The 27798-nt window shown below is 40.1% G+C and overlaps 1 long non-coding RNA gene across 1 annotated transcript; it reads right to left on the bottom strand.

Moving 5' to 3' along the window:
* Positions 1-573: 573 nt before the first annotated feature.
* Positions 574-27798, bottom strand: LOC134736203 (uncharacterized). Its single transcript, XR_010120050.1, has 3 exons — positions 27716-27798; positions 23951-24059; positions 574-673 (listed from the first exon to the last, which is right to left on the bottom strand). It is a non-coding gene; the product is annotated as an uncharacterized lncRNA (long non-coding RNA).

Raw genomic sequence — 27798 nt, 5'->3', positions numbered from 1 at the left:
GGCCATGTATATGCAGGGGCAGCCCCCAGTTATGAGCACCACCTTAAATTTTTTCTCCCAGTGCCTCGCTTGCCTCACCCTGGCCTGACCCTGGCAACAAGCTCCCAACTTTAGAAAGGGCTCTCTCCACACTCTACCATGTGAGAGTAGATTCAAGGAGTGAAAATCAGAAGTAGGAAGATCGCTAGAAGGTTTATTCATTTATTGTACATATTTAAGTACTGGCTATGTGATAAAGATAAAGCCACACTTTCATGGAGCCTGCATTCTGACAAGGGCAGGGGAAGACAGATGATGAACACCAATACATGAATTAGATAATTTCAAGTGTGTGATAAGTGCTAAAAACCCAGCAAACTAATATATTCTGAGAAATATATTTATTACTTTAATCTTAGACTCATGTATCTCTATTTCTGTGTGACTAATATTTTTCTAAAGTTTTTTTAAATAAACTTATTTTTATTCATACAAATGCCTGCAATCTTAAACTTTGCCTTTGATGGTTGATAAATTTGAAATTCAAATAACTCATCTGTTGATAAGAGATAAAAATAACTCTTACCTTGAAATGAAGGATATTTTTAGTTCTACTTCACATCTGGTCTTTCTTGTTATGGAAATGTGTAAATATTTTAACCTGACTCCCTAGGCGGCTCCACCAACAGAAGAACTGAGCCAACAGTTAAATGATATCATCAGATGCTTTGGATAGAAAATCAACCAAGTCAATTCCAATAACTGTTTGATTTTTTTTTCATTCAACTCGTGGAAACAAAGTAAAGCTTTTAAAAAATTCATCCTAAGATAAACCATATGTTATTATCGTGAATACTATTGAAATTTACTTTAAACGCTCCACATTGAAGATAAAAATATTTGTTTTTGTGATGATACCATGAGTATAGATTTTGGTTGGAGTGCAAATTAATATCCCATTGCTGCTGTAACAAATCACCACAAACTGGCTGGGTGTGGGGATGCATGCCTGTAATCACAGAACTTTGGGAGGTCAAGGCTGGCAGATCACTTGAGGCCAGGAGTACAAGACCAGCCGGGGCAACATGGCGAAACCCCGTCTCTACAAAAAACACAAAAAATTAGCCAGGCATGGTGTTGTGCTCGTGTAGTCACAGCTACTCGGGAGGCTGAGGTGGGAGGATTGCTTTAACCCTGAAGGTGGAGAGTGCAATGAACCGAGATCATGCCACTGCACTCCAGCCTGGGCAACAGAACAAGACCCTGTCTCTAAAAAATAAGAAGAAAAGGGAAAATTTTTTTAAAATAAAGGAAAAAAAAAACCAAAATTACCACAAACATAGTGGGCTTAAAATAACACACTTCTTTTTTTTTTTTTCTTTAACCTTACAGTTCTATAGGTCAGAAATCTCACTGGCCTAACCTTGAGGTGACATCATTGCTATATTTCTTCTGGACGCACTAGAAGAGAATCTGTTTCTTTGCCCTTTCCAGTTTCTAGAGGCCATCTTTCCCCTTGGCTCATGGTCCCTTCCTTCATCTTCAAAGCCAGTGGTGTAGCATCGTAGCATCTTCATGTCTCCTTGGGATAAGGTGGGGCTCTCCTGGATGATTCAAGATAATCTCTTACTCTCGACAGCTACAAATTTAATAACATCAGTCCAATCTCATCCACCAGGTAAGATAAGGTAACATATTCATAGATTTCAAAGATTAGAGTGTGACATCTTGTGGGGGAGGGTCATTTTCCTGCCTACCACAAAGTGTTGTAGTAAAAGTACTGTTTTCAGTAAGTTAAGAAGCCTATGAAGCAGAAATATACAGGGAAGAGTTGGATGTACATATAATTCATTATTTCACAGTCTTCTTGAAATAATCACTGAGATGTTGAAGTAGACACAGATGCTCCTTCAGCTGCATGGTGTCTTCTGGGGTTCACATGGTCTTTGGTATCACTATGTTCCCCGCGATGATGGATATTGATATTTTGTGTAAGTTGCACATTTATCATCAACTTTTTTGAGACATGGAAATGTAGTATTTAATTTGTCATGAAACACTCCTTTTCAGTTTTCTAAGCTTATTGCTGTTGAAGGGATGTATTGAAAAATAAAAATGTCTTGCTGAACAGTGCAGTACATACATAGCTGGAGATCGATATCACACAATAAATGATAAAAATCCTCTAGCAAGAATCTCTGTCTTTCTCTACACATTCTATGATAGACTTGCTAAACTTGTATTTCTCGAATATACTCATGTACACACAGTGTATAATTTCCCGCATTTTGCTTATTCTGCAGATTAATGGCCTGGTAGCTTTGTGTGTCTTGCAGGCTGTGATGCAGGCCATGGCACAATTGACTAAGGCACCAAGTGCTAGGTGGAGACTTCACCCACCACCACCCAATAACCAGGAAGAGTTAGTTGCCTATACACAGTTTGTTTTAATCAGTGAGCCCCCTGCATCTGTACTTGAAATGTAGGTGTTGGTTGCTTCTGGAAAAGATCAGAAAAAGACTGTGTCTTAGGACACTCCAGCAAAATACCATAAACTAGGCTTATAAACAACAGAAATTTACTTCTTACAGTTCTGGAGGCTGGTAAGTCAGAGATCAAGGTGCTGGCAGATTCAGTGTCAGGTGAGCCCACTTTCTGGCTCATAGATGGAACCTCCCTGCTATGTCCTTACATGACGGAAGAAAGTAATGAATTACTTTGGGCCCCTTTTATATGGACATGGATCACATTCCTGAGAGCTCTCTCCTCATGACCTAACCACTTCCCAAAGACCCTACCTTCTAATACTGTCACCTTGAGGGTTAGGATTTCAACATATGAATTTGAGAGATGTCAACATTCAGGCCACAGCAGAGGATAATCCCTAGAGGTCTTTCAGATTTAATTAGATGTTAAAGTGCTTTTCACTGCACATGATCCTCACAGGTTACTAGACAGGCAATGCTATGGCAAAAGCTGAAAGAACAAAATGCAGGACAACAAAATATATCTCATATAAGTTATTGCCTCTACTACTGACAATATTCTGTTAAAAAAAAATTCTGGGCCAAATAATACATTAAACAGGATGTCAGAACAAGCATAAGAGTGGACTGTCCCTGGGCCAAGTGAGATTTATGATTATCTTCACTAGGCAGGCACAATTTGCCTAGGGGGACACAGGTGGGCAGAGTCCTGAATGCAGAGAAGGTGCCTGTGCCACAGTGACCTTAGAGAGAAGGGTGCAAGCCGAGGTACAGTAAATGCAAACATTCTCAACAAGAAGACCAGAGAGAAAAGGAGGTGGGAGGGGCAGGAAATACAGGTAGAGATGCAACACAGCCAGATGGTACAGGGTTTAGGAGAATTCCAGAAGAGATTGGTTCCATGTATAGTGAGATCATGTGCTATTTGATCTGGTTTATTTCAATTAGTAGAATGTCTTCCAGGCTTATTCACATTGTAGCAAATGACAGGATTTTCTTCTTTTCTCGTGTGGCTAAATAACATTCTGTTGTATTTTCTTTGTCTATTCATTCTTGGATTAACACTTAGATTGTTTCCACATCTCTGTTATTGTGAATAATGTTCAATGAACATGAGAGTGCAGATATCTCAAGATACTGATTTAATTTCCTTTGGAAATATACATAATAGTGGAATTGCTGAATTATATGTCAGTTCTGTTTTTAATTTTCTGAGTAACCTCCATATTGTTTTCCATAATGACTGCACCAATTTATATCCCTGCCAACAGTGTATAAGGGTTGCCTTTTCTCCACCCTCATGCCAACACTTGTTATCTCTCATTTTCTTGATAATAGCCAAGTGTAAGGTAATAGCTCATTGTGGTTTTGATTTGCATTTTCCTGATGATTAGTGATGTTGATCATTTCTTCATGTACCTGTTGGACATTTACATGACTTCTTCGGAAAAATATCTATTCGGGTCCTTTGCCCATTTGCTAATCAGATTATTTGTTTCTGCCTTTTTCATTTTTTTTTTTTGAGTTGGGCAAGTTTTTTTATTTTTTTATTGAGTGGGGCAAGTTCCTTATATATTTTGGATATTAACCCCTTATTAGATATTATGGTTTGCAATATTTTCTCCCATACTACAAGTTGCCTTTTCATTTTGTTAATTATTTCCTTTGCTGTACAGAAGCTTTTTATTTTAATGTAGGCCTGCTTGTTTATTTTTGCTTTTGTTGCTTGTGCTTTTGGTGTCACATGGAAAGAAATCAATGTCAACATCAACGTCAAGGAGCATTTTCTCTATGTGTTTCTCTAAGATTTTATGGTTTCAGATTTCATATTTAAGCTTTTAATCCATTTTACATTGTGTATGATGTAAGACAAGGTCCGATTCATTCTTTTGATAATAGATACCCATTTTTCCCAGCCACATTTATTGAAGAGATTGTCCTTTTCCTGTTGCGTATTCTTGGCACCTGTGTTAGTCTATTCTCACACTGCTATAAAGAAATACCAGAGACTGGGTAATTTATAAAGAAAAGAGGTTTAATTGACACAATTTTGCATGGCTGAAGAGGCCTCAGGGAACTTACAATCATGGCAGAAAGCGAAGCAGAAGCAGGTACCTTCTTCACAAGGTGGCAGGAGAGAGTGAGTGCCAGCAGGGGAAATGCCAGATGCTTATAAAACCATCAGATCTCATGAGAGCTCGCTCATTATTGTGAGAACAACATGGAGAAGACTGCCCCCATGGTTCAATTACCTCCACCTAATTCCTCCCACAACACCTGGGGATTATGGGGATTACAATTCAAGATGAGATTTGGGTGGGGCACAAAACCCAAACATATCAGCACCCTTGTCGAAGATTATTTGACAATATATGAATGAGTTTATTTCTGAGCTCTGTATTCTGTTTTATTGGTTTATGTGTCTCTTTTTATGCTAACACAATACTGTTTTGATTTCTATAGCTTTGTAATATAGTTTGAAACCAGGGAATGTGATGCCTACAGCTTTGTTCTGTTTGTTCAAGATTGCTTTGGCTATTTGAGATCTTTTGTGGTTTTATACAAAATTTAGAATTGTTTTTCCTATGCCTGTAGAAATGACAGAATTTTGATAGGAATTGCATTCAATCTGTAGACCACTTTGGGGAGAAAGGACATTTTAACAATATTAATTATTCCAACCCATGAGCATGAAATGTCTTTCCATTTATTTGTGTTGTTTTCAGTTTCTTTGATCTTACTTATACGTGGAATCTAAAAAAGTCAAACTCATGGAAGCAGAGAGTAGAATAGTGGTTACCAGGGGCTAGGGTGGAGGGGGAGAAATGAGGAGATGTTGGTTAAAGTGTACTAACTTTGGGTTATAAAATAAATAAGTTCCAGGAATCTAATGTATAGCATGGTGACTATAGGTAGTTAATAATTCTGTGTTGTTTATTTGGGATTTGAAAAGAAAGCAAATTTTAAGTGTCCTCACCACACACACAAATGATAACTATGAATGGTAATGGATGTGGTATTTAATTTGACTGTGATCATCAGAACACAATGTACATGTATTTTAAATTACCAAATTTTTCATCTTGAATATATATAGACATTCTCTCTCTCTCTCTATATATATATATAGTAGTTATTCTAACATTTTTAATTTTTAAATATTTAATTGATAATTTTGTTGATTATTTAAAAATTAAAAATGTTAGAATGTCTTAATATTATGCATCACAAAATAAGGTTCAACAAGAAATGCATTCTCAAAGAATTTCATAAAATTCAATAGCAATTCCTTATTTTAAAAGCCCTTAGAAAATAACACATTTTAAAGTAGTAAAATATTTTAATGAATAAAAATTACAACGTTTAACTAGGGGACATTAAAAATATTTGAAACAATGAAAATGTATAATCTTTTCTTGAATTGATAAAACTGAATATTAAAACATGTTATTTCTCCAAATTGACACTTTTCACTCAACTTAAAAAGCCAGACAACTTCTTAGAATTTAATAAAGTGATTCTAAAGTTCATTAAGACTTGTTTCAACTAATTACATTTTTTGCAAAAGAGTATCATATAAAGAAATAATGTAGACGAGTGGAACAGAAAATTCTACAACCACATGGATTTATTATTTAATAACAGTGATATGTGATATTACACCTTAAAAAAAAGAGACTATTTTATCCTAAGTGTATGGAAAGCAATTGGAAGAGTTTAAACAGGAGACTAATATAGTGACTTACATTTCAGAATGATCGTTTGGTATTTTACAGTGAACAGTCACCAGGCGGTGGCAAGAGTGAATGCAGAAAAAACAGGGCAGTCATTCCAGTATTGGAGGCAAGGACCAGTGTGGGAGCAATGCAGAGAGGGAGAAATGTCCAGATTGGGGGTTGATTTTACAGGTAAGCTTTAGAGGATTTGCTTATGGATTGGATGTGGGTAAGGAAGATTCGAGGAGGCAAGAAGGACTCCAGGTTATTTTCCATGAGATTCTGGAGTGGATGGTGGTGCCATTTACTGAGATAGGAAAGCCAGAGGTTGCAGCAGAGTTTGCGTACTTGTTTGTTGTTTTGCTTTGGGGTAGGAAAAAACCCAAAAACCCAAATCTGTTTGTTTTGTTTTTGTTTTTTTGTTTGTTTTTGAAATGGAGTCTTGCTCTGTCACCCAGGCTGGTGTGCAGTGGTGTGATCCCCGCTCACTGCAAGCTCCACCTCCCAGGTTCATGCCATTCTCCTGCCTCAGCCTCCCGAGTAGCTGGGACTACAGGTGCCCACCACCACACCCGGCTAATTTTTTGTATTTTTAGTAGAGACGAGGTTTCACCGCGTTAGCCAGGAAGGTCTCGATCTCCTGACCTCGTGATCCGCCCACCTCAGCCTCCCAACCAAAAACCCAAATCTGAACAAACAACGATAGTGTACTTAGACAACAGGGTGTGGCTGATAGCATTGGTAGAACTTGTGGATGGGCATGATGTTGGGGAAAAGGTGACATGGAGTAAAAAAAAAAAATCAAGAAAACTTCATGTCTGCCTCAGGCATGTGGTAGACAGCCACAACACGGGAGTCTGTGGCTCAAACATGTGAATTTTCAAGCACGCCTGATATAATCTGGTGGAAAAGCTCTAGATAGTTTTGAAGTTAAAAGCTCTGAAGCTCAAGGGAGATAGCTTGATGGACTGGAGAAATTTAGGGAGATCTCAGCATAAATGGAGGAGAGAGGGGATAGCCTGGGAGTTTATAGTCTAAAGTGGGAGGAAGGGATGAAACATTGTGGGGAAAGGAGGATTCCTGATGGGGCCTGAGCACTCAAGCCCTTGTGAAGTGATATAAGGCCACTTCCAGCCTTGGAAAGGGGGTGATATTGTTTGGCTGTGTTCCTTCCCAAATCTCATTTTGAATTGTAGCTCCCATAATCTCCATGTGTCATAGGAGGGACCCAGTGGAAGGTAATTGAATCATGGGGGTAAGTTTTTCCCATGCTGTTCTTGTGGTAGTGAGTAAGTCTCAAGAGATCAGATGGTTTTATAAAAGCCAGTTCCCCTGCACATCCTGCCTTGCCTGCTGCCATGGAAGACATGCTCTTCCTTTGCCTTCTGCCATGATTGTGAGGCCTGCCTAGCCATGTGGAACTGGGATTCCATTAAACCTCTTTTCTTTATAAATTACCCAGTCTCAGGTATTTCTTCATAGCCATATGAAAATTGACCTAATACAGGGGAGAGAGAAGGGGTGGGGAAGAAGAGAAAGATGATTGGGAAAATTGTGTTACTTCACCAATTTGCAAAGAGCTAGCTTTTAAGCAGAGATGACAGATGACATTAATTTATGAGTGCTTCTTAAACTGTTCTTTGCATTCCCCTTGGGCCTGCTGATTTGGAATCTTCTGGAGCAGGGCAGGGAATTGGCAGTTGGTTTCTCTGATGGACACTAAAGCTTGTGAATGATGATGCTGAGGTTTCAGATGCCCATGAATGTCTCAGGTCCTCATGTGAATGGCTTGTGCTGTTCATACTTACACACAGTGGAGCTCTGTGCTGTTGGTTCATGCTTCTAGATCATGCCACAAAAGCCTGTCTTAGTGAGTCCTGAACCCATTTGATCATGAGGCTCATCTGGAACTCTTGTTAAAACACAGATTTCCAAGCCAAGTTCCTAGAAATTCTGATTCAGTCATGCCAAGGTCTGTGTATTTAACAAGTTGTCCCCAGGTGATTCTCGTGATCCAGCAAGGTTGGGAAACATTGCTTTAGTCAAAGTTTTTTTTGTCTCATATGTGAAAATCTAGGAGCAGATCAGAAGCAAAGGGCAAACAAAACCCCAGCTGAAGAAGCAAAGTAATTCCCAAAGTCTTCCAGATGTTTCCCTGTTTGTGAAGCAAATTCTGGTTTCATTAGCAGCCTCACTTTCATTTATGCTTCTGGTTGAGTTAACCATTCAGATAATAGAGTTCTATGCAGAGACAATGTGGAGAACTATCACTTAGATTATCAAGCAAGAAACAAACAAGCAGGATGCAAGAGAGGTAGGGGAAGGAAGGAAAGTAGGGAATTCTAAAATCGTTTTATTAAAGAGTAACTAGAATAGATTTTGTTTTGTTTTGAGACAGGGTCTCACTCTGTCGCCCAGGCTGCAGTGCAGTGGTGTGATCATGCCTCACTGTAGCCTCTACCTCCCAGGTTCAAGTGATCCTCCAACCTCAGAATCCTAAGTAGCTGGGATTACAAGCACACACCACCACACCTAGCTAATTTTTCTTTATTTTTTTTGTAGGGACAGGGTTTTGCCATGTTGTCCAGGCTGGACTCGAACTTCTGGCCTCAAGCGATCTCCCTGCCTTGGCCTCAAAAAGTGTTGGGATTACAGGTGTGAGCCCCCAAGCTCAGCCTAGAAGAGATTTTGACATGATATAATATTATAATATCTCTATAGAGTTCCTTCCTCTTATCAATTTCCCAAATAATTTCTCAGCTTTCTTATAGAATTATGGATCTAGTTTATAACTCATTAATTAATTTACAACTCATTGCCTAACACAATTAAACAAAGGGATCTACTAAGCCTTCTCAAATCTATACTGTTTTGCTCCAACATTCCTCCTTCTCCATGAAATATGCATTTGGGAGTTGATTAAAATATCCATCTCCCACCAATCTATTCAGTTCCTGCTTCAGATATCAAATGTTCAACTACTGAGATTGAATAGCAAAGCAGGCAGAATTGACTTGGTTCTGAATCCATTTGGCTCTTAAGTTTCAGAGAGCAGGCTGCAAATCTTTGACTGCAAGGAATTTATTCAAAAATTTCTTCTCATTTTTACTACAGTTAGAAAGCTCAGCTACTGAGTTCAAATGGTGAAAATTTGGACAGCAAGTGTTGAGAGAAGAAGAGATTACCACAATGTTATCATTAGTGCAGAACACAGCACCATATCAGCAAGCATTCTGCATACAGTAATGTTTGAGACCTGGGTCAGATTTGTCAGTTATTAAATATTTGAGAAAACAACAAAAGATTGTCATCTCTAAAACATTCTTTTTTTTTCTAGCTGCAGCTTAAAAATCAGGCATTGGGTTATTTTAAAAATGAATGAACATGGAAAGAAAACATAGATATTTAGCATATTATGGCTCCTGACACCATCCCCAGGGCACTTGCAGTAACCACAACACAGGGACCCTGTAACCTTGAGCTTCCACCATGTTTGAAGACTGCACAAAGGGGTCTTCTACTCAACCCAGTCTTAGACTCAGGATTTTCAGGATGCTTCCCTTTCACCTTCTCCTTTAAAATCTTTTTATCAATACCTTGTCTCATTTTCACATATAATATTCTTTACATATGCCCAGCTATTTCATTATTTTCTTTTTTAAAAAGAGTAAATGCAAATAATAATCTTCTGTTTTAAAACCTTCTCGATTTTCAAGCGTATCTATCTGGAATCATAGAAATACCCTGTCAGTTTGGTCTCCAAGCCTCCTACAGAGTGAGACAGGGTCTCACCCTGTCACCCAGGCTGGAGTGCAGTGGTGTGATCACGCTTCCCTGCAGCCTCTACCTCCCATGCTCAAGTGATCCTCCCACCTCAGAATCCTGGGACTATAGGTGCATGCCAGCACACCGGGCTAGTTTTTCTTTATTTTTTGTAGAGACGGGGTTTTTTGTGGACCCCTCTGGGCATTCTGCTTGCAGTACATTTGGTAAAATGCAGCACAGAACGATGTGTGAAATGCACCTGCTGATGTTGGATGCTACACATGCACTGCTAAGAGTGTATAGCTGTTCCTTTGGAGTGCAGAGATTGGGAACCTGAGGCACACGGAACACAAGAATCATAAACGTTGCTCAGAGAAGAATTCTGTGGCATGGGCACTTCAGAAGGAAGTAGTTTTGGGGTGGATGGGAGGGCACAGAATCCAGGTAACCAGGATGTGAAGAAGAATTGGTCAGAAACAACAGATATTTGAGAACAGATGTGGATAATAGGAGTGAGGGGCAATAGTAGTGACAAATGGCCATGGAAGGGCCACTGGCAACAAAACTTGCCTACTTCATAATTTTCTCTTGGTCTCAAATCAATGCTATAATCAATAAGAATTTCAAGACTCAGCTCAAAGTTTAGAGACTCAAGAGAGAGATGGTTTGGGCCGGGTGCGATGGCTCATGCCTGTAATCCCAGCACTTTGGGAGGCAGAAGTGGGCGGATCACCAGGTCAGGAGATCGAGACCATCCTGGCTAACATGGTGAAACCCTGTCTGTACTAAAAATACAAAAAATTAACTGGGCGTGGTGGCGGGCGCCTGTAGTCCCAGCTACTCGGGAGGCAGAGGCAGGAGAATGGCATGAACTTAGGAGGAGGAGCTTGCAGTCAGCCGAGATTGCGCCATTTGCACTCCAGCCTGGGCGACAGAGCGAGACTCCGTCTCAATAAATACATAAATAAATAAATAAATAAATTTTTTTAAAAACCGAGAGATGGTTTGGAGGCAAGCATGAGTTTTGGAAGTGAATTTTGAGTTCTGCTTTGCTGGCTATGTAACACGGGTACAGTTATCCAGCTTTCTTCAGCTCCCATTCCATCATGCAGAAAATAGGGATAGAAATTCCTTAGACATGGGATCACTGCAACAATTAAATATGGTGATATCTATAACACTTTTAACAAAGTGCCTGGCCCATGGAAAGCACCAAATAATTAACCAACCCTATTATTTTTACCATTGTTATTATATCTAGGCAATGAGTGAAGTTGTGACTTTAAGAGAATCCCATTTCTAACTGGTCAAGCACAGTCTGTTCTCCTGCAATGTGTTGTTTGTGTAATGTGAAGAAGCTCACAAACAAATGGTAAATAGGAAAATCCCATCAGTGTCCGAGGAAAATCATGTTAGCTCATGCACAAATTTTCCTGGAAAAGAGGAGACAGAAAAGTAAAAGTAGGATTATAATCTTCATAGGAAAGGAAAAAATCTCTTAACTTGGCTGCTGCTATCATAGAAGGAGCCCTTTAAGCTATGTTTTTAAAAAATGAGAAACAAGATTTTACAGTCAGGCTTTCCTCCTCCCACCCCATGTCAAGATTTGGGCTCCCAACTCTGTGCTGCTCTGGTCTCAGGGCAAGTTGGCAACTTAAGAGTAACCACTTCCGTCCAGACCAGACTCAGCTTTTGCAGCTCTGAGCCAATCCAAGCATTGCAGCAGTCTTCACCTGGCAGTTTTATTCACTTTTAGTGTCTGTCACCAGGAATGTTCATGATATCTTCCCCAGGTTCTAATCATTGCTTTTGTTGGTGCTCTAGGTGAAGAAATACATGGACATTTAACACTTTGCCTCTTCCCCTTCCTCATCTTTTTTTTTTCATAAACTTTGTTATATTTGGTGCAAAATTTTAAAAAATGTGAAGTTTTGGGGGCAATGAATATGTTGCTTTATTTCAAAAACACCTTAAGTGACATAGGACCTAACGGGAGACCCACTGAGGAATTATCAAACTCTCCTGCAAAATAATTCAAGCTTGAAACTACAGGCTCCAAGTGAAGATTTCCTCTCCATATAACTCAGTTAATGTCAATGATTGTGGAGGAGAGTCAGGAGTGGAAAGAGATTTCAGAGGAACAACAGCAAGAAATGAGAGGAAAATATGGAAAGCGCTTCCGAGATTATCTAAAATATAGCCATGAATCGTGAAAACATTTTATTCTATTTTGCGATAGCACACCCACAGACATTCTTTCCAGTTGACTTTTTGATTTGAGGGCTTGTGGGTCATTCACAAAGTACGGCGTGTGTGTGTGTGTTTGTGTGTGTGTGTGTGTGTTTCCATTATAACGTTGGTTCAACTAAAAATGAAGTGGGATTAGAGTCAACAGTCTCCTTGAGTAGTCTGAGAGGCTGGAGCCCAGAGCACTGTGATTTAGTGGTTAGAGCTTCTATTAAAGGAACCCTGACAAGGTCATTGTCCTCAAGAATATAGAAGTTTCAGTGAAGACAAAATTTAGGGCTTTCTGTGGCCTTTGATATTTCTATTTTGTTATGCTTTTGTTTTTAATCCAAAGGATATTCAGGATTTACAGTTACTATCATCAGGAACCCCCAACATATTACCTTTTAAAGCATTTTAGCAAAGGAGTTAATGTGCGGTCAAGCTCCTGTCTCAGGGTGTCAGCCTTGCTACTCCCTCTGCCTGGAATTTGCTGTACTTGGGTATCACATGGTGTATTGGCGAGGCACTCACTGATCACCGTTCCCCAGGCACTCCCTGTCCTCTTTCTTGATTTACGTTTCTTTAGACCACTCTTACCAGTTAATGCATTCTATATTAATTTTTTTTTGGTTTATGGCTAGTAATTGATCCAGAAAAAATGTTTATAAATTTCGAGGTTATCCAAATTTAAAAGTATCAATTTCCTATTTGTTTTTTTTGCTAGGTGAGAAAACACTTTTTACCAGGAGAAAGAGAGAGACAAAGAGACAAAAATGGAGAGACAGAAAAATGTAGAGACACAAAGAAATAAAGAAACATAATTGGAGAAAATACTCTTTTGTAAGCCTTGTTCAGATCCTTCTGAATTACATACCAGAGGCCACCCTAGGCCCAAGATTAAATCATGAATATTCTTAGAAGGTAGGCTGAAAACATATCCTTAAAAGCCACTTTTTGCTTCACAGTTATTGAAAAGGTAACACTTTTTCCCACTCTTGAAGGCACTTTAAATTATAATTAAACCAAAGAGTTTAACATGGACGCTGCATGGTGGTCACTGCACTGGAAAATATACAGGCTATGTGACTTTAGAGTGGGTTTGTGGAACAGAAATAGTACACAATTTTCACAGATCAGCCACAGACAATTTAGGTTAAAAAAATAACTCAAAATAGTTGCACTTGAAAACATACTCATAAAAAGGAATGAACTTCGGATACACGCAACATGCATGAATTTCAAATGCATTATTCTAGGTGAAAAAGTCACACTCAAAAGGTTACCTACTGTGTGGTCCTATTGATATGACATCTGGACTAGGAAAAACCGTCAGGACAGAAAACAGATTAGTAATTATCAAGGCCTGGGGGCTAAGGAGGGGATGGGTACAAGAGAGCATGAGGGACCCTGTGAACTTGTCCAAACTCATAGAACCATACACTAACAAGAGTGAATCTTACTATATGTATATCTGCATAAACCTGACTTTAAACAAACTAAATAGCAAACAACAACGATGACAATAAAATGTATGCTCAATAGAAGAACCCAGGAAGAGTGGCTGTCTCTTAGATGGTGAACTGGAAGACTTGGCACAAGGGTGCCATTTTGGGACTTCTTGGATTTTATGCCATCCATATATTCTTCTCACTCAAAAATGCAAAAGTAACAAAAATTGTATGTGTGTATACATGATACTCTACTGATTCTAAATGCAAGCTTTTTCACATTTTAGTATCTCTAAAACTCAGAGTGCATCTGAGTACCATGTCACAGGTTTTTAATTTCTTAGTGGTATACACAACACTGATGTGTTTTAGATTTTTTTTAAAAATAGCCTATTTTCCAGGATTGCCTGCTAGTTCTCTGTTAGACAGTGAGTTGTCAAAACTAACAAGGTAGCTAGAAAGAGCGCCCGAAGCAATGCAACTCACAGTGTCACTTAGGCAGATACTATTGTAAACTATCTAACAAGCAAAAAAAAAAAAAGAAAGACAGAAAAAAGAAAAAGAAAAAAGAAATTAAAGAGGTGCTATTCTCTTTATTTTAGAATAGCTCGCAAAATGAGGGAGTCACGTGGCTTCTGCAGCAGCCCAAGTGGTAGAAATCAGACTGTTCTTGTCCTCGGGAGAACAACACTGAGCCACATCTGTGATGAGCCAGAAATCAGTTTTATGTAAAAGAATACGTAAGGGGACAGAAAGGAGAAGAAGTCTGGAAAATCCATGGCACAAACCCACAGCAAATTCATCCTGAAGTTTGCATGTGTCACTTACAATGGGAAAAGACTGGAATCAAGACAGCTCTTTAAGAGGCCTGAAACCATCATGCACTGAAATCAGAATCAAGGACCTCCCTGGGTTTTACACACAGTTCCAGCTACAGAAAAGTTTCAGCATAAGCTAGCATCCACTGGTACTTTGCAGACCAGAATAAGAATTACTCACCAAAGACCATGCATGACATGGTATCAGAAAGCTTCCAAATTCATATGGGTGTTTGTATTACTTTGCAACTAATTTATCACCAAGCCTTTTATCATCTATCACTAGACATTTTAATATATGTAGGGTTCCATTCTTTCTTATCCTGTTATTTGCTAAAACATTTCCAGCTTTGCCTATCCCATTTATACCCTTGTCTAATCCTCTGCCATTTTCACATAGATTTGGGGGCTTTTGAGATACAGAGGTTGGAGGAAATGGTGAAAGGCATGGGGGAGAAAGGCAAGCGGTGCTTAAGGCAGGGCTGGAGGGGAAGCCTCAAAGATGTTGGACACTTCTGGGAATCTTACGGGAGAGAAAACGGAATGTTACTGTAGTGAGTTTTGTACGTCCTTTGTAATAAAAATAAAGAATGTGGGTAATTTAAAGATTATTGTGGGTATAATCAGATGCATTTTCTGACCGTGCCATTGCTCTAAGGCTGCACCTCATGGATCATGGTTTCAAGTGAGGCTATATCAAGGGCTATATTCTAGACCATGGATTAACTGTTACCCTAGACCTAAGTTGAGTGCATTTTCCCCATGGCAGGAAGATTTTTGGAAAAATGGTATAAAAACAAAAGAGTCAGTTAAATCCAGCCACTGATGACTGCCAGAATAATCCTGAAGAGCTGAAGATATATTGTAAAGACAAATAATAGCTGTTGCAATGAATGGTAGAACGCAGGAGAGGTGAACTTTTGTAGTGCTGTGTGAGTTTTGTATGACAATGGTGTTTGAAACCCATTTTGAGAACTGGTGAGCTCAAAATTAGTTTTCATCCAACATCTTCTGACACCCAGGTTCTAAAATATTAAGGTACTTTGAGATCAAGAGAAAGTACGTGTAGGAAATGCCCAGACTAGTTGGAAGTTATTGCCTTATTCTATCAGATGATGTGCTGTGGCTGTGGGACTTAAAATTAAGCAGACTTTGGAATTGCTGGCACAAGTACTCACTGCCAGAAACTTAAGAAATTAGTGGTAGATATTTTGCTAAGGCCTGGAGAATAAGAATGAGGTTAGAACATGCCTTGGAATTGCTAGAAGGATGGCAAGACTTGGAAGCAAACAGATGTTGCCATTTATGGAGAGTTTGTTGGGCCTCACCCTAATGTTGCTTGTTGATCATGGGCCTACATTTGTAAAAACCAATCAGAGAGAATGACACAACATGGGTTACCAGGAGATGAATTAACTGTTGAATAATTAACTGGATGAATTTAATGGTGTACCTCTAATCACAGCTGTTCTGCCACTGCATAGTGAACATGACTAGCCCTTACCATAGTGGATCTGCTTTTGGATACTGCAAAGTTGGCAGTATTTTGTCTGTCTTAATCACCATGTAAGGATATCTGTGCCCACCACCCCATCTGTCCCATCTGTCCCTAGTAAGCAGGAAGTCTATGAGTAAGGGAATAGAGAATCCAAAACAGTGCATTCTGACTTGGGAAGATCAAAGAAGGTCTTGCTAAGATGTGAGACGTGAATTTTGAGCTGAAACTTGAAGAATAAGGTTCCGTGAGGTGACAAACATAGAGAGAAGCATCCCCAATATAGGAAACAGCATTCTCTAAAACATGAATGTGTAATTGTGTTTGTTAAATTTGGAGTACATTAAGGCATTTTGTGTGTGTGTGTGTGTGTGTGTGTGTGTAATGCAGTTTTCTCTAAGAACATGAAAATAGTGGGCCATAGAAAGGATAGTTGGGGAGGCCATGAAGGACTTGAAATACCATCCAAAGGCTGTAATTTTTTTCCCTACTTTCTCAGATGTTTCTCTCCGGGCAGCAGAGTAGCCTAGTAAAATGCTGACATTGTGTGAGCTAGAACGACCCCTGATCACTTGTTCAAAAGTGATCTAACTGCCTAACCCAATGCTGAGCAGTGAAAACTTGTCTGTGTCTAGGATTGTAATGGCCAAGACTCAGACGCCCTAGGTAAAATGTATGTTGAGTAAGCTAACGTAAATTTTTTATGTGGGCCAAATTCTAACTGTGGCCACATTCTAAACTCCCCTATATCTCTCCCCTGAGTTAACCGAAATTAACAGTGACTCACCAACCATCAAAGGGATTCACAGGCTTTAAAAAGATGAGCCATTAATGAAGGCATCTCTATATCAGCTTCAAATTGATGTTTTAAATCTTAGTTGACTCCTAGGCATTCAAGTATGAGGCAAAGGGGATCATCATTTTTATTAAAAGAGAAATCCCCAAATCAGAACTGGTTTAATTCCAACCTAATTTTGGCTACTTAAGGAGAGTAAGAATTAAAGAAGTAACAACCAGTTTTTAGTGGATCTGAGAATGAAAATGTTAACAGTTTGATTTCACTGGGGCCTATTCCAAATTAGTTTATTTGAATCTTGTATTCCAGAAAAAGCAATAAGTTCCTATGAAACCAGTTCTTAGTATTAAGCTCATCCATTTGGTGCCTCTGCCAACTGTATGGAGTTGTTTCATGAAGTCTGGGTGAGATGTTGTCTATTGAAGTGCTTTAGTGTATTCCATGATACAAAATTGCAGCTCAATAAAAATTGATCTTATCAAAATTTGAAAATCAAACTTAATGCTTTTAAGAGAGCAATCATTTCATCTGAGCCTCACCACAAACCTGTAAGTAGAATCATTCCCATTTTACTGATGAAGAAACAGTCTCAGCTTTGAGGTAATTCCCCGTAATCACAGCATGACAACACAGATAAGAAGACCAAGCTGCTAAAATGCACTGGCTGTGGTTTGCTTGCTTGTTTTGACATATAAGCCCCTAAAATATATTTCCTAAAAGATATGTTTATGTCTGTCTACCTGCATTAACCTAAGTGCCCCAAAAGGAAGTTTTCACATCTGTCTTGTTCATGTCTCCATTTCCAAAGCCTAGGACAGTGTCTGGAAGACAGAAGGTTCTCAATATTTGTTAAGTGAGTGAATCACAAAATATCCTTTTATCTTGATTCGTTCTCTCTTTGGATTTCTTAGTCTTCTCTGCTATTCAGAAGCTTAGCATTAATCAAATGGACATCTATACCTAGATACCCATTAGTAGGTTTTATCTCAAAAGAAAAGCAATGTGTGACTGAAGTTTTGGATAGTTTTGTTTTCCACACAGCAGAAATGAACAAATGGGCGTGTACACTGTAAGGCCACCGTGAGAACTGAGCTGGCATGGGGAGTTCACTGTTGTGGTAATATTGTTGTGGTAATAAGCTCACGCTTATGGCTGCAGCCAGGCTTTGGGAGAGGATCTAAAAGTGTTCCTTCAATTCCACTTGTCTGAAGATTGCTGGGATGCTTCCCTACCAGCCCCTTTCATCTTTCCCTTCCCTGATTCATCTTGAAGGAGGAACTAAGCAAAGGATGAGAGCTTCGTGTGGTTGATTATGAGAAAGTTCAAGGCAGCTGTTCATTTAGAAGCTGTAGAAAGAGATTCCCTCACACGCTTACATTTAAGGAAACATAAGCCTGGAGTAATTCATTTTCCAGTAGAAATTGTCCTGAGTCATTTCATTTTAAATGAGATCCCCAGTTACAGTTAGGGATGAATTTAGCAACAAACAACATAAGGATTTTTTTCAATCTCAGCTTTATTTTCTGAAACTGTCTTTCAAAAGGCCAGAAAACAACTTTAATTTTTGAAAGAAAGAAGGAAAGAAATAAAGAGAAAGTTAAAGGAAACACAAAATGACCAATGTTTTGAGATTTAGGGGCAAATTCCATGCTGTATGGCTGAATTTTGTACAACATAGAGAAGCATTGAGATGCACTTGCAGATATAGAAGTTTGTACCTTTATTTAATTGGGTTAATATATTTAATTTGTTTTTTAGCCAGCTAGACAGTGGGATTTAATCTCACGACATACACACACAGATGTGCAATGACATATATGTAAGGGGAACCCTTCACAACAAATCTATGTCTCAGTGCTTTGGCCTCATCCTTCCTTGATGCAGTCTTTGCCTGCACTAGAAACAAGAGAACACCTGTTATTCTCTCGCCACGTGTCAGGGACTCTGTAAGCATTTTACCAGCCCATCTCACAACACCCTTCCAAGTTTTCTATTTTTATGATCTCAATTTTACAAGTGAGAAACTGAGGTCAAGAGAGACTAAATAACGTCCCCAAGGTCACCCATGGAATAAAGTACAGAGCAGGAATTCCAGCGAATTGAGCCCTAGAATTTGAGTATTTAAGCATAATTGTCCACTCCTCTATCTCCCCAAGTGTGTATCCCTGGAAAACAAGATGTTTTCTGTACCAAAAGAACACTGGAGAGATACTTCCACAGCTAAGTATGTCTCTTAAAAGTGTTTGTGTGTGTGTGTGTGTGTGTGTGTGTGATAATGGTGATGATGATTTCCTTAAAGCATTTTACTGTTGTTAGCTCATCATCACCTCTAGCCAGTGAAACACAGAGTCCACAAAAATGGAATTTGTCTGCCCTGGTTCACCAAAGGGGTGAAACTTAAAAGACAAAATTTGTAAGACAAAGCTTAAAGGATAACCACAAATGTGGCTTGTGAGCAAAGTAGGGCAGGTGGCACAGCCATCAGGGTGGAATTTTGTTGTGTTCTCTGTAGCAGCAGAAAAGCCCTACATTTGAGCACAGGGAGCCCAATAACTTTGAGTAACTTTGAGCAAGGTACTTAATCCTTCCAAGTCTCAATTTCCTCATATGTAAAATGGGAAAATAACACTTGCTCTGTCTACCTTTTCTAGTTATTGTAAGGGGGTAAAAATTGTGTCAACGCAAACACGAAAACTCCAAATCAATGCATTCGTTTACTCAGTGTATTAGTCTGTTCTCATGCTGCTAATAAAGACATAATCAAGAATGGGTAATTTATAAAGGAAAGAGGTTTAATGGGTGCACAGTTCTATAGGGCTGGGGAGGCCTCACAATCACGGCAGAAGGCAAATGAGGAGCAAAGTCACATCTTACATGGCGGCAGGCAAGAAAGAGTGTGCAGGGGAACTCCCATTTGTATAACCATCAGATCTCATGAGACTTATTCACTATGACAAAAACAATATGGGAGAAACTGCCTCCATGATTCAATTATGTCCACCTGGCCCCACCCTTGAAACATGGAGATTATTGCAATTTGAGGTGAGATTTGGTTGGGACCACAGCCAAACCATACAACTCAGCCATTCATTCAACAAATATTTATTGGGTGTGTACCTTGTGCAGGCATTAGGTCCTGGAGCTATGCAATTTTAACTGTAGGAAAAGATTCTGGATTAAAATGGCATTTGAGGCCAGGCACTGTGGCTCCTGCCTGTAATCCTAGCACTTTGGGAGGCTGAGGTGGGTGGATCACGAGTCAGGATTTCGAGACCAGCCTGGCCAGCATGGTGAAACCTTGTCTCTACTAAAAATACAAAAATTAGCCAGGCATGGGAGCATGCACCTGTAATTCCAGCTACTTGGGAGGCTGAGGCAGGAGAAACGCTTGAACCCGGGAGGCGGAGGTTGCAGTGAGCTGACATCGTGCCACTGCACTCCGGCCTGGTGACAGAGCCATACTCCATCAGAAAAAAAAAAAAAAAAGAAAGGAATTTGACTTGTTGGGTGGTTGATAATACCAGCTTATCTGGCTTTCTTTTTAGGAGTCAGATGTTATAAACAGAATTGAATATTTTGGGAAATTCTCAACCTCTCATCTTACATTTGGCCATGGAATGCATGCAGGAAACAAAACAACCAAAATGAATTGAGAGCCCAGCCTAGATGGGTACATCAAGGGAAATCCTGGCTGTCAGGAGGGTGACAGCTCCTGTGCCAGCCACACTGCTGTTGTGTGTGTAGCAGAAGGAAAGTATACCCTCCCTGCACCACATCCCATGCAGCCCATGCCAACTCTGCTTCTCCATGCACTGCCCACCCAGACCTGCAGTTAGCACATTCATTGGTGTGCCTGGTGTTTCCTGGTGATGGAGGGCACTGAGGTGCTCCATTTAGGAGTTAGGCTCTGCCACCTATAGCTCTCCTTGAGCCCATCTATTTTCTCCCATTCAGATGTACACATTTTGATACATGCAATGAATTTTCTAATTTCTGTGTAGTCATTAGAGGGAGAGACCTCACATTAGGAAAATGACCATCACAATAAGCATGCCTATTGGCTACCTTAATTAGAAACAGGAACATGGGCCTGAGGCCAGAACAATTGCACAGGGTCCTGCCTTCAAGAAGGTTGTCCTTAGAATTTAGTATTCTGTGGTTGTCATCTTGATATTCTTAATCATCTAATCTTTGGCTTTGTGTTTTGTAAATAAAATTTGACAAGACAAGGAAGCAAGCACTGAGGCTGATGGCTTGGAGATGCGGTTTACACAGGGTCCTCTTCAGGACATGTTCTTGGCCTTCCTACTCTCTGGAGTTCTGGGTCCTGCTCGGCCTCCTCCTCCTCCCTGCCCGCACCTAGCAACTGCCCCTGGTCGGGGCCTAGGCACAATCATGGGGATGGTCAGGTGTCTCAAGGCAGCAGCATCACGGTGCATTGGCGGGGTGACTTGGTGGAGGTGAGCCTCTCGCCTGCCTTGACTGCATGTTACAGGGGTGACAATACCTAGGGGTGACAATACCTAGGGGTGACAATACCTAGGGGTCATCCATCTGCCTGGGTCAGGGGAAGTGGGTCCAGGGAAGTGAGGGGGATCATGGTAGCCAGTGCACACACTCATGCTTTGAAGGCCTCTGCGGGCTTGTGAGGGTCTGCATTGGCCCTGCTGACAGTGACACTAAATAGGAACTAAAAAACACCACAGCAGATAGAGAGGGAGTGGAGTGGGGGGAGAAACGCTTGATATTTTAATTCCTAACACTGCTCCTTCCTTTCTGCACAGGGGCCCCCACAATTTTACTTTATACTGGGCAGCAAAAATGATATAGCCAAGCCTGAGTGAGAAGCTCATTTCTGGGATTCTAAAGATCTGACTCATTTTTTTTAATTGACAAACAATAATTGTATATATTTAGAGGGTACAATGTGGTGGTTGAAATATGTATACAATACAGAATGATGAACTCAAGCTAGTGGGAACATTCAAAATCTATTGTCTCAGAAATTTTGAAACACGGATTACATTATTATTAATTATCTGACTTCATTTTTTAAAAAATGCTCACAGATTAAAAGCAAAAACAAACAAAACACAATGCTGATAAAGACGACCTGTCTCCCCAGTGAAAGGGCAAGGGAAGAAAGACAAGTTAGTTTTACTGCATGCCCTTTCCAGACAGGAGCCGGGCTGGAGCTTTGGGGACACCACAGAAAGTCTGTTTTATTGTTGTTGGGGGTGCAGGGTGGTGAGCAGAGAACATCTTTGTTTTAGAGATGAGTGAACATAGGCACAGAAAAGTTAGCTGGTTCACCCCAGACAGTGAACAAGTGCCAAACTTGAGTCAGGGGGCACTAAATCTTTATAAACAGAGAAAAATGCTCTGAAACCCTGGTCCTGACAAAAATCATTTTTATTAGAATGTCACTTAAATATGTAAAAACCTAAACCTAAGTGTGACCTCTGTAGTTGCAAAGCTTATGCAACTGTAAACTCAAAATATATTCGCACATTAAATACAAATGAAACTACAAAGCTAATTAAATTCAAATTAACAAAAATACTGTAATAGAGGACATTTTGCTCAAATTAAATCAAGTTGATTTAATTAATCTGGATTTATTTAATGTTTAATTTAATTGTATAGAGATAATTTCATGGTTTGTTCTATATTAAATATTTCTAAATTCTGACTTATGCATACATGGGGAATTCATGAACACATGGGCATAAAATAATGTTAGCAATTTCAAGGTAGTTTTAAATATTTTGTTTTATTTTATTGTATTATTATTACTATATTTCACATTTAGGATCATCAGACCTCATGCTTAACAAAAATTGCCACTTTTGAAGGAGAGTTGCTTGGTCACTTTATAAAATTGTGCTGCTCAATTGAAGATGAATTTTATGATAATACTAACAAATCTGCTCTAATTGAATATCTAAGCCAATTAATTTTGGACTTAGGACTGAAGCACTTCCATACTGAAAATTTACTACTACCCTTTCTGCTCATGAAATGTTGGTAAGTATTGCAATAGTTGAATGTAAAGGGCAGAGATTACTTACCAACCAGTTTGGAGGTACTGCAGTATTTAAATACAGGTTAGGGCTCCACCATACCAGCCCAATATCAGTCTTGCCTAATACAGAAAGTTATCCTGCCTTTGGCCATGGCCTTTCCAGTCATTGCCCATTGATGAATGTACATAAATATTTCTGTGTATGCGTGAGTAGCATGGCGTGAGTGTGGGTGCTGTGTATATGCAGATAGATGTATGTATATGGGTGTATAAATTTGTATGAGTGTATGTAAATGTTAGGAAATTTGGCAAATTGGAGGTGAAATTTTAAGGCTCATCAATAATCTTTGCTAAAGTTTTTGTTCTGCACATAGTAGGCACTCAAAAAAAAAATGGTAATTGGCCAAGCACAGTGGCTCACACCTGAAATCCCAGCACTTTGGGAGGCCAAGGCGGGTGGATCACTTGAGCTCAGGAGTTTGAGACCAGCCTGGGCAACATGGCAAAATCCTGTCTCTACTAAAAATACAAAAATTAGCCAGGACTGGTGATGCACATCTTTGGTCCTAGCTACTGGGGAGGCTGAGGTAGGAAGATTGCTTGAGCCTAGGAGGCAGAGGCTACAGTGAGCTGAGATGGTGCCACTGCACTCCAGCCTGGGTGACAGAGACCCTGTCTCTAAACAAATAAATAAATAAATAAATAAATAAAGTACTATTAATCTTATGTCACCAGATACTCTTTTTCTTAAATATTACTTTTTCTTGGTCCAGGATTTCCTGTCAAATCCAAGCCAGTAAAGCATGTTATCCTATGTTTTGACTATCTCAGGCTGGTAAAAATAACTTATACTTTGCCTTTTTTTTTTCATTTGACCAATATTTACCTAATACTTACTGTGACTTAGTGAAAAGTGCAGAGCATTTTATAACATTACGTTACTCTATAGCTGTTTTAGATTGTGTTTCCCAGGGACCAGAATTTTGCTTGGGAGGTGATTCCAAGGAGTGCTAGCAAGGTTGGAGAGGTGACAGCGCAGACGGATGGAAGCCAGTACAGGGCGCGTTCATGAACAGTTCCTGCTGTGGGCAGCCAGTCCCCCATTCCATTGGGAACCTCTGAGAGAGGATGTGGAGTCTCAGAGCTGCCCCCCAATTCCCCACAGGGGCCAGAAGGCTGCAGCACTTACTTACCCACTTCTCGTTTTGTTGGTAAGAAGTCCTGCTCCCATGGGCCATGACTTCCTAGCACTCCAGTCTGCCTCGCTCATGTGCTGAATGTGACTTGGTGGCCAGCAAGTCCCTGCAAAGACAAGTAGGGAGACTGGGGTAAGAAGACATAGGTGTTCACAGGGAGAAGGTATGCCATAGGAGGTTGAGTGGGGTGCCAGCACCCCTACAATACTCATTGCAAATCTATTGTTATATATATTTTCACGCGTGAGGAAGTGGAGTCCTGGAGAAGCTAAGTAACTCTCCCAGGGTCACAGGGATAATGAGTGCAGGAGTTGTGATTCGAATGTAGCGATCTGCTCACAGAGTCTGTGCTCTTTACCACTGCAGTGATCATCAAAATGAATTTTATTCCTCCATGTGTTTTTCTCCAAAATATTCACTTCAAAACATAAATGGGGCTGGGCATGGTGGCTGATGCCTGTAATCCCTGCACGTTGGGAGGCCGAGGCAGGTGGATCACCTGAGGTCAGCTCTTTGAGACCAGCCTGGCCAACATGGTGAAACCCGGTTTCTACTAAAAATACAAAAAATTAGCCAGGCGTGGTGGCAGCACATATAATCCCAGCTACTCAGGAGGCTGAGGCAGGAGAATCACTTGAACCCAGGAGGCAGAGGTTGCAGTGAGCCAAGGTCATGCCATTGCACTCCAGTCTGGGCAACAAGAGTGAAACTCCGTCTTAAAAAAAAAAAAAAAAAAAGAAAAGAGAAAGAAAAACATAAATGGATCTTACGTCTGTGCACTTCATAATTTGCTGAAGGAGAAGTCATTTGATAAACATCAGACCCTTAATAATATGTATTTTGCTTTTCCATTGTCTCTGAACAAATATTTCTGAGTGTGTTTCTGCTTTTTCTTGGATGGTTCTCCGAAATAAAGTCTGACACCTTTCTATTAAGACCCAAATGTCCAACAACGATAGACTGGATTAAGAAAATGTGGCACATATACACCATGGAATACTATGCAGCCATAAAAAATGATGAGTTCGTGTCCTTTGTAGGGACATGGATGAAACTGGAAAACATCATTCTCAGTAAACTATCGCAAGGACAAAAAACCAAACACCGCATGTTCTCACTCATAGGTGGGAATTGAACAATGAGAACTCATGGACACAGGAAGGGGAACATCACACTCCGGGGACTGTTGTGGGGTGGGGGGAGGGGGGAGGGACAGCATTAGGAGATACACCTAATGCTAAATGACGAGTTAATGGGTACAGGAAATCAACATGGCACATGGATACATATGTAACAAACCTGCACATTGTGCACATGTACCCTAAAACCCTAAAGTATAATAAAAAAAAAAAAAAATTGTTCAAAGAGAAACAAACAATTGTGACTGCTGAGTTTGAAAGAGCATAGAAACTATGCTACCATCAGAGTTGGCACTGTGTGTCCCAAGGATCAGGAAATGGAACTGGGCATCTCACAAGATGAGTATTATAGTTTATTTATAACATTTGCATAAAAGTAAAAGGGAGAGAGACATAGAGCTAACAGCCTCAGAGTCCAGGTGACAAAGACCCTGTTGTGAAATGAACTGGTCTTCCTGGCTCTTGTTAGTAACTCCCCCTCCATGAACAAGATCCAAGACAGACACCTTTCAGGGAATGCCATCTGGAGTGAACTGTGGGACATGGAGGTTTCCTGGATCTATGACTCATAAATCAAAATCCTGGAAGTAAGTCATGTCCATTTCAACTATTTCAACCTGACCTCCCCACACACTGAATAGGCCTTGTGCCTGCATTTCAAATCTATTCATTGTGTTTATGGCTATGTCTGTCAGGTGATGTAAGCAATATCACAACAGCACAAGACATGGTCCCAACTGCAGAGAATATTTCCATGTTGTAGGAAATTGTATGGAGATATCCATTTTTATGAAGGATATTGTGTCTATAGAGTATAGTCTTCCTCCCCAGGCCTGCTTGTTTCCAGGTCTCTTCCTACCTGTAAACTCTTTTGCATCAGGGAGGTTTGTGGTATGGTAGGAACCTGAAGCTTTTCGAGGTTGGTAATTCAACTCTCTTGCCTTTGTGAAAGCCTGGATGGACTGAAATTTTCTGGGTGTCCTTGATACAAAGGACTATAAGGAGTCTTACCTTTCAGGGCAAAAAGATGGAAGCACAGGCTTACCCCAGACCAGGAAGTGGGTAAAGTTCCAAAGTTGTTGGCAAAACAGGGACCTACAGGCCTGTCTCTGGAAGCACCCTAGTGAGTCTGCAGAGCCTCTGAGGTAATATGGTAGCACTAGGCTCCTAGGGAGGCTGAAGCCCAAGCACTGAAGATTCAGCCTCATGCATGGCCCAAAAGCAGAGATCTGCCACACAGACCCTTTTGCATCTGGAAATCACAGACCCTTTTCTGCCTCTGAATGCCAAACACAAGGCTCTCATATTTTTAAAAAATAAATTGAGAAGGAGAAGTCACAGGAGTGACTCAAAATGATTTTCCAGCCTGCCCAGTGAAGGAGGATGAGGTCAGTTTGAAGCAATTTTAAAGGTATTTCTTGACTACTTGAGTCTGTAGTTTTACATTCAAGACAAAATAATAATATGCAATGCATACTTCAGTGTGCCACAGGGCTAAGTATGGCATGTGGAACTCTAATACGATCCTCAAGAACTCTGTGAACTGGGTGGTTTTATTTTTGCCACCTCCAAATGAGGGCAATGAGGCCTAGAGAGTTCTGGTCTTTGCTCAAGCTAGTGCTTCATCAAGGTGAGATGTGACACAAGCCAGTGGATTCCAAAGCCTGTTCGTTTAACATGACCCTGTGAGTCTAACTTGTGAAACAATTAGGACACCAGCCATCAGGGTATATAGGTAAGAATCCAGTTCTTTTCGGCAATGAATGTCGGAGTACTTCAGAGAAAGCAAGACCCATGTGGACTCAAAGCAGGAATATAAGCATCAGGAGGGCTGATGACTTGATTGATTTTGTTCAACAATGTTTCCCACGTGCCTAGAATAAGGCATGGCCCATAGTAGGAGCTTCATAAATATTTGATAAATCAGTGAATGAATGATTGACAGGAGTCTAGAATTCTGTTTTATATGACGAGACAAGAGGGCTTTAAATAATCCAGAGGAAAGAAGAAAGCCATTGCATGGCCATTATTAATATTAAAAAGTCAAAAAAAAAAAACAGGTGCCGGCGAGGTTGTGGAGAAAAAGGAATGCTTTTACACTGCTGGTGGGATGGTAAATTAGTTCAACCATTGTGGAAGACAGTATGGGAATTCCTGAAAGACCTAGAGGCAGAAATACCATTCAACTCAGCAATCTCATTGCTGGGTACATACCCACCAAAATATAAATCATTCTGTCAGAAAGGCACATGCACATGTACATTCACTGCAACACTATTCACAATAGCAGAGACATGGAATCAACCTAAATGTCCATCAGTGATAGACTGGATAAAGCAAATGTGGTACATATGCACCATGGAACACTACACAGCCATAAAAAGGAATGAGATCATGTCCTTTGCAGGAACATGGATGGAGCTGGAGGACATGATCCTTAGCAAACTAACACAGGAACAGAAAATCAAATATTGCATGTTCCCACTTATAAGTGGAAGCTAAATGATGAGAACACATAGACACATGGGGGGAAACAACACACACTGGGGCCTGTCAGAGGGCAGGGTGTGTGGAAGGAGAGAGAGCATCAGGAAGAATAGCTAGTGGATGCTGGGCTTAATACCTGGGTGATGAGATGATCTGTGCAGCAAACCACCACGGCACACATTTACTTGCATAACAAATCTGCACATGCACTTAAAAGGT

The sequence above is a fragment of the Symphalangus syndactylus genome, chromosome 3 (assembly GCF_028878055.3).
Source record: "Symphalangus syndactylus isolate Jambi chromosome 3, NHGRI_mSymSyn1-v2.1_pri, whole genome shotgun sequence".
Lineage (NCBI taxonomy): Eukaryota > Metazoa > Chordata > Mammalia > Primates > Hylobatidae > Symphalangus > Symphalangus syndactylus.
This window is presented reverse-complemented; position numbering and strand designations above follow the sequence as displayed.